The 11,162-nt window shown below is 46.9% G+C and overlaps 1 non-coding gene across 1 annotated transcript; it reads left to right on the top strand.

Annotated features, from left to right (window-relative positions):
* Nucleotides 1-4,265: 4,265 nt before the first annotated feature.
* LOC113604260 (U6 spliceosomal RNA) lies at nt 4,266-4,372 on the top strand. Its single transcript, XR_003426138.1, has one exon. It is a non-coding gene; the product is annotated as a U6 spliceosomal RNA (small nuclear RNA).
* The last annotated feature ends 6,790 nt before the right edge of the window (nt 4,373-11,162 follow it).

Genomic DNA, 11,162 nt, shown 5'->3' with positions numbered 1-11,162 from the left:
CTAGGCATCTTTAGGAGTCAGGGTCTCAGATGTATTAAGCTTTAGGTGCTTGACAAAAATCATTGATTGAGCGCTTACAGAGTGCTAATCGCTTTTCAAACAATAACTCACTTAATCTGCTTAACAACTCTAGGAACTATTATTACCATCACTTCCATTGCACAGATGGGGAAACAGAGGCACAGTCAGGTTTGGTAACTTGCCCAAGGTCATCCGGTTAGTAAGGGGCAACACTAGGATTGAACCCAGGCATTGGGTATTTTCAGCAGCTAATCTCTCCTGCCTCTTGTTAGCGTGCCGGGTAGAGACAGTGGTCCAGAGGACAAAAGTTGGCGAGGTGGGCATCGCTGTGCTCAGCGGATAGCCATCGCTCTAGAAGCCTCACTCTGAACTTCAGAGCCAGATGCTCTGTCAACAGTGGGTCAATTAATAGATGCCTTCTCTGAGTATTGAAAGTAAGTTATGGGTAGTGTAATGTATAACCCCAGTATTTACTACCTCGGGAACACAGGAGACATAATGAAGGAGGGAAGGTTGTAATTGTAGAAAAACATCAAGTCTAGTAACAGAAATCAGTGGCAGCCAGAGACGTTCTCCCCAGGTTTCCGGCCCTGCTGGTGGCCCCTCCACCAGACTCCATGCAGGCAGGAACCCCCCAGAGGAGGAAAGGGGCCTGTTATAGGAGTCATCAACCTGTCACCACGGCTAGGGTGAATATGGCTTCTGAGTTGGGGGGAGGGGGTGGAGGCTTAGTCTTTAGCACCAGCAGCTGCAGGAATGGGGGGAGGGGCAGTAGGGGGGTTGGAAGGGGGAGGCTGGAGGTGGAGAGACCTTCTGCACCTACTGCCTGGGAACAGCCATTTATTGAGTCAGCAAGGCCCCGTGCTAGGCAGCACTTGGCATTTAACAGGAGCGAGGCGGTACTTACCCTCAGCAGCATTAACAGTCTGGAATTGCATGCTCGCGTGGGTCTGTGTGTGAGAGAACGGTGGGGTGGCACAACTGAGTGATGGCACTGGGGGCGGAGATAAGGACCCAGGGATGGATCAGTATGAACAGCGTGCTCCAGCGTGGGGGTCCCGTGGGGGCAGACAGCAAGGAAGCTGAGGTACTCGTCCTGGTCCCACAGGATGTCCCTGACCCCGGCGGGCAGAGCGAGGGATTTCCTCCGCGGGAGATGCGAGAGAAATGTTGGGAACATAGTTTGGCTGAAGGGGAGGGGAAGGTAAGGGAAGTATTGTCCAGCACCCACTATGTTGGATGCTGTGCTTTGCAAAGCCTCTCTCATTCAGCCCTCACAACACCCCTAGGGTTGGGCAGTGTTGTTATTCTAATTTTGCAGGTGAGGAAACCGAGGCATAGAATGAGTGAGTGACTTCTGCGAGGTCCCACAGCTGGGTGGCAGAGGCCAGGATCTGTGCGACTCGATCGATCGGTTACTCTGTGCCAGGTCCTCAGGCGAGCTTGTGCCTTAAGTCCAGGTAACGGGGAGCCCGGGGTGGGAGGCTTTCCTTGTGGTCCGCGTGAGAAAAGGCTGTATTGTTCTCACAGTTCTGTGCTTCCTCCCGCCCGCCGCCATCTCCAGCTGGGGAAGATATCCAGGAGCGATGGTAAATTGGGTGCTTTTTCCGGGGTAGGTCCCGCGGCACCGTTGCTCGGGGTAGGGGACTAGAGTGTGAAGGTCGGCGGGAGACAGTGAAGACACCGGTGGACGGATGGACGGACCCTGCCGGGAGGACAGGCGGGGCCGGCCAAGCGAGAATGAACCTGAAGCCCCAGAGACGGCGGCGGGGACCCCGCGAGCCGGGAGGAGGCGTGGCGAGGCCTCCTCCGGGCCGATCGCGTCCCCGGAGCTCGCTCGGCCCGCCCGGCCTCCTCGGCCTCCTCGCCCAGGGCCTCGGCAGCCCGCGTGGCGGCCAAGTCGAAATGGGGCAGTGACCCACCCTCTTCTCTTTCTGTTCTGCTCCGGAGAAGAACGGAGGCTCCGGGCTCTGCGACTTAACCGACCGCGGGACCGGGGCAGAGGCGTGAACTTGTAATCTGCTAAGAAAGGTTAATAGTGACAACAGTAACAGTACTCTAGGCGTTTGCTTGCCCCACGCGATCGGATCGAATGAGATCATTCATTCGATAAACACTCATGTGATATCCACCTACTACATGGCAGGCTCCGCACTAGGCTCTTTCATTCTAAAATATTTCTCTTTATTCGTGTCTTTTTGGATAAGTTTTATTGTAATATTATGTACCCCAAAGTGGCTAAAATCCACAAAGTATCACAAAGTGAACACACATGTGACATCAGCAACAGCTCAAGAAGCAGAGCACAGGATCTCACTACCCCGCCAAGGGGAGCCGCTACCCTGACATCAAACAGCCACAAATTGTTCTTTTCATTCAACAAATAAATGATGCCGGAAGGGCATTGTACATGACCAGTGGAGTGCTATTAATAAGAGGCTCCATTCCCTAAGTTAGTTGCTGTTGAGCCAGAACAGGATTTGTGGGAGTGCTTGCTTTTCCTGGATCTTTTCAAGGGACTGAAAACCTGGGTTCTCACGCCCACCCCTTCCCAGACCACTTAGGCACCTCCTGTGATCCCTGGGGTCCCTTGGTGGAATGAGACCTTTCCCTCTGAGGACCCTTCCTTCTGCGACTAACGAGGGTGGTTAAATATTATTCAGAAATACTAGGACAGATTGGAAGCATGGCTTATTGCAGTATTTATTATTACTAAAACCAATGTTCTTCATGAATTTATAATAATAACAACACATGTTTGAAAGTGAATGTCTCCAGTCTGAGGCTCCGCATACCTGTGGGGCCTGGGATTCATCACAAAACCTCACAGAGGTTCTATGACTTTAAATAAGAATTGGAGGCTTCTTTAGAAATCTTCAGAGAAGAGTGTTTCTGCCTGTAGCAGCAGAATCTTCCTACTGAGCAGAACCTCACGTTCCACGGGATGGTAGACTAGAATGGCCCACCTTCATTGTTACCATGCACGGCCATGAGTTCCAACCTACACACTGTTAACAGTGGGAGGCACGGATCTTAAGGAGTTTTTTCCCTGCATGTTCATTTCCTGCCAGACGGGGTGATGGGGGAAGGTCCAACCTGTTTTCCTGAGCTGCCTGGCCTGGGGATGCCTTAGGACAGTGCCCAGGAAAATCTCTTCAAACATTAGAAATCTTTATCTATAGAACTGCGATGGGGCGCCTGGGTGGCTCAGTCGGTTAAGCGTCCGACTTCGGCTCAGGTCACGATCTCACGGTATGTGAGTTCGAGCCCCGCGTCGGGCTCTGTGCTGACAGCTCAGAGCCTGGAGCCTGTTTCAGATTCTGTGTCTCCCTCTCTCTCTGACCCTCCCCCGTTCATGCTCTGTCTCTCTCTGTCTCAAAAATAAATAAATGTTAAAAAAAAATTAAAAAAATTATAGAACTGCATCCTTTGTGACACCAGCTCTTTCCCAAAGGAGTCAGATGTCCCCAGAACAGGAGCAGCATCCGTTATGGAGAAAATGATGGGGTAACAGTTCCTTACATACAAGTGGGGATTTACAGTTGACAAAGCAGACCATTTCTCCAACTGTTTGGTGGACTTTAACGTGAATGCTGTCCCTGGGTTCTGTTTCTGTGATGATGGACGGGTATGGAACCCAAAACCCCTTGTTAATTTTGACGGTGACTTTGGCTTTGGCCCTAGAGTCACACAGACTTAGATTTGATTCCCCCCCCCCCCCCGCCACTCACTTGCTTTGTGACCTTGGGCAACTCTGTTCACATTTCTATACTTGTGTCCTCGACTTAAAAATGTATATGATAGTATCATCTCGTTAGCCCATAGGCTGTTGTGAAGTTGAAATTCTATGATGCAAATAAAGCACTTAGCCAGTGCTTAGAGCATTGCAGGTGTAATAATAGGTTTAATTATATATTACCAATATGTTCATGTAATCTAATTCTTGCAGACATGGCAGAAGTCATTCTGACTTGACGGCTGACAGAAAGTAGTGAACTATTAATATATGCTGTATCATGGATAAATCTGAAAAATTATGCTGAGTAAAAGAAGTTAGACACGAGAGACCACCTACGGCATGATTCCATATATCTACAATGCCCAGATAGGGCAAATTTATAAAAACAAACTGCAGATTTATGATTGCCTCAAGCTGGAGGTGGGAAGGGAGATTAACTGTAAAAGGGCATAAGAGATCCTATGGTGGGGGGGGGTATACAAATGATCTAAAACTGATTTATTTTGTGCTCGCTTTGGCAGCACATATACTAAAATTGGAATGGAAGAGAGAAGATTAGCATGGCCCCTGCACAAGGATGATGTGCAAATTCATGACATGTTCTGTATTTAAAAAAAAAAAAAAAGGATTTATTTTGATGATTGCATCACTAGGTAAAGTAACTAAAAATCACTGATTTGTACACCTAAAACGAGTGGGGTTTTTTTGAAGAGTTTTTTTTTTAATTTTTAAATGTTTATTTATATTTGAGAGAGAGAGAGAGAGAGAGAGGAGGGGCAGAAAAGGAGACACAGAATCTGAAGCAGGCTCCAGGCTCTGAGCTGTCAGCATAGAGCCTGACATGGGGCTCGAACTCACAAACCGTGAGATCATGACCTGAGTCAAATTCAGACACTTAACCGACTGAGCTACCCAGGCGCCCTGTGAGTTTTATGATATATAAAATATGTGTGAATAAAGTTGTTTTAAAAACTCAGAAACTGTCACAGAAGAAGGGAAGAAGAGACTCCAAGTATTCAATTAGATGTTCTTTAGACTATGGCCCAGTCTTTGCCTCCCACTGGGTAGAAGAGAGAAGGCAAAGGGGGTGGGGGGATGGGGGGGTGGAGCTACTGTTAGAATCTTCATGAAAAAGGGATGGGACAAAGACAATTTGGAGAACGTAGAGATGGCAGTATCTTAAGGAAGGGAGAATGAGGAAGAATAAGCTTTTTTTGGGGGGGGGGTGTAAAAAAGTAGTAATTGAGACTGTTATTCAACTTCTAGTATTATAAAAGGCTTTATAGGGGCGCCTGGGTGGCTCACTCGGTTGGGCGTCCGACTTCAGCTCAGGTCATGATCTCGCGGTCCATGAGTTCAAGCCCCGCATCGGGCTCTGTGCTGACAGCTCAGAGCCTGGAGCCTGTTTCAGATTCTGTGTCTCCCTCGCTCTCTGACCTTCCCCCGTTCATGCTCTGTCTCTCTCTGTCTCAAAAATGAATAAACGTTAACAAACAAACAAAAAAAATTTAAAAAAAAAGGCTTTATATTCTTGGGGTGGCTGGCTGCCTCAGTAGAGCCTACAACTCTTGATATCAGGGTTGTGAGTTCGAGCCCCACATGGGGCATGGAGCCAACTTAAAAAAATAAATAAAAAGAACAAGCTTTATATTCTACAGCTTTCTTAGTATTCTAAAAAGCTTACTGTTCTAAAAGCTGTATACACATCATCTTGTTTACACTGCATAACATATTATAAAATGAGTGTTATTATCCCCATTTCAGAGGTCATAAACTTGAAACACATAAGAGTTAAATAACTTGACCAAAGTCATAAGCTAATATATGGCAGTCAAGATCGGAACCCAGGTAGTTTGTTCCAGAACACTTGCATTTTACAATGATGCTTTTAGTGTATATGAAAGGGAGGAGAAGGACATCAGGGTTCTGAGCAAAAGTTGAGGTGTGTGTGTGTGATTCTGGAATATTCTGAGACCTTTGCCTAAGGAAATATGATGTTGATTTATGTAAATAAGAACCATATCACACATGTTGGTGGGTGTGGACCCTCTCAGTTTAATGCTGCTGGGTGCCATTTTTTTTAGATGAATATTTAAAAAGGCCTGACAACTCCTTCATTTCTGCATGTTTGAAGTACTTGTTTCCCATAGTATGAATTGAGCTCATGCTTCTGAGACAACATTCAGACTAAACAATCCCAGAATCCAGCCCATGGTCACATTCCCCTCTCCCAGCCTCTCACGGTGTCCCTCCTTCAACCAACAGTGCCCTTCCCACTCCAATTCCTGTCCTGTCAAATCCTGCTCAACTTTTCTTTTCTTCTCTTTTTTAAAAATTTTTTAATGTTTATTTATTTTTGAGAGAGAGAAAGAGACAGAGTGTGAGGGGGGGAGGTGCAGATAGAGAGGGAGACACAGAATTTGAAGCAGGCTCCAGGCTCTGAGCTGTCAGCACACAGCCTGACTTGGGCTGGAACCCACTACCCGAACTGTGAGATCATGACCTGAGCTAAAGTCGGACACTCAACCAACTGAGCCACCCAGGTGCCCCCCCCCCACCCTGCTCAACTTTTCAGTGGTATTTCCTCCACAGAGGATAACACTTGTCTGGATTAAATAGAAACAAGAACTGTGTTTTAAAGATCTCTCATGGTTGGCTGCATTGAGAGAGAATATGTGCCGTATCCACACAGAACTTGAGAAGTAATAGATTCACAACTGCAATGCTTTCAAGGGCAAACAAACAAACAAACGAAAACAAAACAAAACAAAAAAACCCCCACACCTAATCTTGTTGTTTGAAAAGTACGGGTAGCTAAAGTGGAAGTAATAGTCTCACTTCTTTCCATTTAAAAGATTTTAAAAACTGCACACATGAAACAGGCAATTTGTAAGTTGAAATGAAAGGAATTCAAGTCTCTTGGATGCTGTACAGGGATGAGAGGAGGTTGAAGGGAAAGTTAACATAGTAATGAAAAGATCAGGGAGGACTGGACAAGTGATAACAATCTGGTAGTCTGAGTGTGGGAAGGGGTATGATTTTTAAAAATCTTTATTGTTTTCAGTGTGTGGGAAATACAAAACTAATGCATGCTTATTTTAAAAGAAATCAAACTTTCTTTTAAATATATAATATGGGAAGTTAATGTTCCACATACCTCCCTCTCAGGATCACCCCAAAGATAAGCCATAACAGTTGGGTATATATTTCTCCATATATATATATATATATATATATATATATATATATATATATCTCCTATATAACCATCTATGAAATAAGAAGTCATTAATCATATCCAAGTGAGCTGTAGACATTTACTTACAATCTCTTTCTGCATTTTAATGAATGTGGAATCATAGCATATTTACTTTCATAACTTACTTTTTTTCATTTAACATAAGCTTAGACTCATTTGCCTGTGAACACAGATCTCTTCTATAGAGTATTTCTGGGTATGTAAATGCACTATATATTCAACCATTTTATCTATATATATTGATGAACAGTTGGGTTGTTCCCACTTTTTCATCATCACAAAAATGACATAGTAAACATTTTTTTAATGCATCGCGTAGGAAAAAATTCCAAACGTGAGATTGAGGGGACAAACGAAATAACACCTGTAAATTCATAAATGGCAAAATTGCCTCCGAAGAGGTTTTGTCTGTTTTTGTTTGTTTTTCCATCTTCAAAGTTCTTTTGGACAAACAGAGCTCTGGATTATACAGACCACTGGCTTCTTTCTTTGAACTTGACAGAGCATCACCTCCTCTGGGCTTGGCTGGAATAGGTGAGGGGGCTTTGAAAGGGACACCAACGTCAGCGAGCGCTAATGTGTGTCAGAGCCGAGTGGCAGGTGGAGCGAGGGCCCCCCCAGGACTCCCAGGAGCCGGATACCGCCGCCCGGAGCCCGAGGCTTTCCCAGCAGGTGGAGAATCCATTTTTAAGCCCAGGCAGGAAAGGGCTCAAGGATCGAATTTCCTCCCAACAAATACGCACCGTTCGTTTCAGGGCACTTCCCGGCTGCACGCAGGCCCCCCGCCCGCCCTGCCACCGTCACGCCCGCGACGCGAGTCGCCCGCCAGCCGCCCGCCAGCCGCGCGCTCTGGGGTTTCTGGGCAGGTTGGGCCGCGCGCGCTGCCGGAACTGCCGGAGCCGCCGGGAGCCGCCCCGCTCGCGCGCGCGGCGCCACCCCGCACCTGCCCGCACTGGTGTTTGCAAAGTGCATCCCCGCGCGTCTCGGCGTCTCGGGTGTGGCTGCACCCACGAGGCAGGGGACCCACAGCCGACGCCTGACACCGCGATGGTTCAGTGCCTGCCCACAACACATTCCTTTTCTGCCTGCGACCGGCAGGCGCATCTTTGGGTGGAGAATAAGGCCCCGCCTCTGGTAGAGGAAAATACCCCTCCCCAGCACTCCCCCCGCCCCCAACCCCGGTCCCCCGGCCACCGGGGTCGGCCGTTTCAGGTGCGCTGGGGAAACGGCAGCTGGGGTAGGAGCGGCAGCGCGGTGCCGTTCAGACTCGCCAGCCCACCTCTGGCCAGGATCATCTGTGCTCTCCAAGTAGGGGACACTGCATCCACCACTCCCCCCTACCAGGTCCCCACCTAGTTTGACTCTTCCTCCGGTCAGTGGGCTGCAGAAGACTCCACAATTGACCTAGTAGGCCACTTCTGGACTCGAGTCATTGGCCAAGACAGAATTTTATAACAATTCACATTAGTTGACAACATGTGACACCATTTGAAAATGAAATATCTGGCAACACAATCAGTTCTGGAGCTGAGAATCTGTCATCCAGTCTTCTCCATTTCCTAACATGATCAAGGACATCTTTCTCATCACTACTACCAGGCTGCCCCCATAGGCATTAGTATGTGTCCTTGGCGGAGTCACAGAATACCATAATGGGGACACCCTAGAAAAAAAATCCCTTGGGGTGCCTGGGTGGCTCAGATGGTAGGCATCTGACTTCGGCTCAGGTCATGATCTCAGGGTTCATGAGTTCAAGTCCCATGTCAGGCTCTGTGCTGACATGGAGCCTGCTTGGGATTCTGTTTCCCTCTCTCTCAAAAATAAATAAAACATTAAAAAAAAAAAAAAAGAAAAGAAATCCCTTTAGCTTCCTCTGATACTCCAGGCTGTGAGTTGGCTAAGGTCTCCCAGTGTGGGGTGGAACTGGGATTGGTACTCTATCCACTGATGAGGGCCCATAAGAGTGAAACGACTTATCCAAGGTCACCCAGCCAGGGGATGGCAAGAATGGGTCTAGAGCCCACCTTCTTGAACCACTGGCCAATTTTCTGGGCTGCCTGGGGCCTCAATACAGTATAGCCATTGGCCATAGATGTTGCACGTAACTCTTACCTGGGCTCTTGGGCTTTCGACCTAGTAGTCATTGGTCAGACCAGCCAAACATCTCTTGCCTCCATCTATACCTATGGAATGGAGAGAGTAATCCATAGGGGCTGGCATGCATCTTAGTTTCAGTTTTCAGGTGCTGGGTTCTTGTGTATGAAACTTTACAGACCTGTGGGTAGCTGTTCTCATCCTCATGCACAGCCTGAAAATTGACCTTGCCAGTACGATGGCAATTATAGTTGAATGTGCTAATCTGGTCCCATTGGAAATTGGTGCATCTCAGCCGTCAGGGAATTTCCCCAAACCTTCAAACTTGCCACCTGCAGGGTAGTTGGAAACCAGAAAAGTAACAGCCACATCACATGGCCAGTCCTGTCATCATTTTGAGCTTTGTCCTCCATGTTTCACTGGGGAGCCAGAAAGAATTGGCTAGACTAGCAGAGGGCCCACAGTGGTGGAGACTCCCCTACCATAAAACCAGTACAGGGAAACACGGTGGATGGAAAATGAGTTGTTAGAGATAATAAGTCGTGTGGGAAAGGAGGAATACTTCTGAAATGGCCTCTTATTTTACTTCGGGGCATTTCCCACCCAAGGCTAACGCATGTAAAACAGGCCAGAGATCCTGATGTTTCTCCATCAAGGAAATAAAAGTTTGAGGCATTTATGTTAAGTTGGCATATGGAATATCTATTTATAACTGCAATAGCTCTTCAGACATATCCTTTTACCTCCCCAGCAGTAAGTGAACAAAAGCTACATCTTTTTTTTTTTTTTTTTGGTGGGAGAGGCTGAGTTTGGATTTAAAATCAAGAAGGCTTAGCAACACCCACTCTACGTGAAATTACCACCCCCTTTCAATAAGGTCCAAGATGTTTAATAGCTCACTTAAAGTCTCACAGCAAATTGAGAACAGAATAGAATCAGAAGAGTTGGCTGTTTTTTGCAACTGGTCTTCTGAGAAAGGCTTGTTCGTCGTCATTCTGTCTCCCGGGAAACTTCTCGTTTGCCTTCTTCACAACCCCTCCACAATATCTCACTGAGATGTTATCACTGCGCAGGTAAAACAAATTCTTTTTAAAAAAAATTTTTTTTTTAACGTTTATTCATTTTTGAGACAGAGACAGAGCATGAATGGGGGAGGGGCAGAGAGAGAGGGAGACACAGAATCTGAAACAGGCTCCAGGCTCTGAGCTGTCAGCACAGGGCCTGACGTGGGGCTCGAACTCACGGACCGCGAGATCATGACCTGAGCCGAAGTCGGATGCCCAACCGACTGAGCCACCCAGGCGCCCCAAAACAAATTCTTATAGGTGGCATAAGGTATAATACATAAAAGTAATTAGTTCGCTGGTGGTACTTTAGCAACTTTTTCTTTGGTTCACCACCTGCCTGGAAAAAAGTTTAGTGTAACCTGAAGTTCTGTGACGATGTTACATAATTCGCCATATAGGTTTGTTTCGTAAGGAAGCTGCCATATGACATTCCTGATGACATTTAGTCTGCTGAATTTAGTCCTAAATCTACTAGTTGCAAGAGAGATTGAGGAATGTGGTGTTTAGACCTGAAAGCCACGTGGACGGCTGAAGTCTGGATGCTCTTTCATCATGAAAGAAGGGCAGATGGCTGTCTCTGTCACAGTAACTCTGTTACCAAGTGACTAGCTCAGGGTGGGGCACACAGTAGGATCGCAGTAAATATTATTTAGATTGAGTCAAACTGAAGTGTCCTTTGGGGATTCCTGGAACCTTCACCAGGAAGACTAATAGCATCAGAATCTTCTGCTGGGCATAGGAATAAGAAGCTGGGAGGAAAAGCTGGTGAGGAGGATTCAGGTAATATTGCTTTCCAAATTTGCTGTGCCTTTAAGTCAGCTCTCTGGAGAAAGGAGAACTCTTTGTAATGCATTCCCTCCATCTCCCAAAGTCCCATTAAAAATTACCCGACATGGCGCCCTCCTTTCATTGCTTACACTATTCACGTCCCGTAGATACTGGAGAAAGTCCCACACCACCATAACTTCCTCTCTTCCCTCAA

This window comes from Acinonyx jubatus, chromosome A2, assembly GCF_027475565.1.
Source record: "Acinonyx jubatus isolate Ajub_Pintada_27869175 chromosome A2, VMU_Ajub_asm_v1.0, whole genome shotgun sequence".
In the NCBI taxonomy this organism is placed as follows: domain Eukaryota; kingdom Metazoa; phylum Chordata; class Mammalia; order Carnivora; family Felidae; genus Acinonyx; species Acinonyx jubatus.
This window is presented reverse-complemented; position numbering and strand designations above follow the sequence as displayed.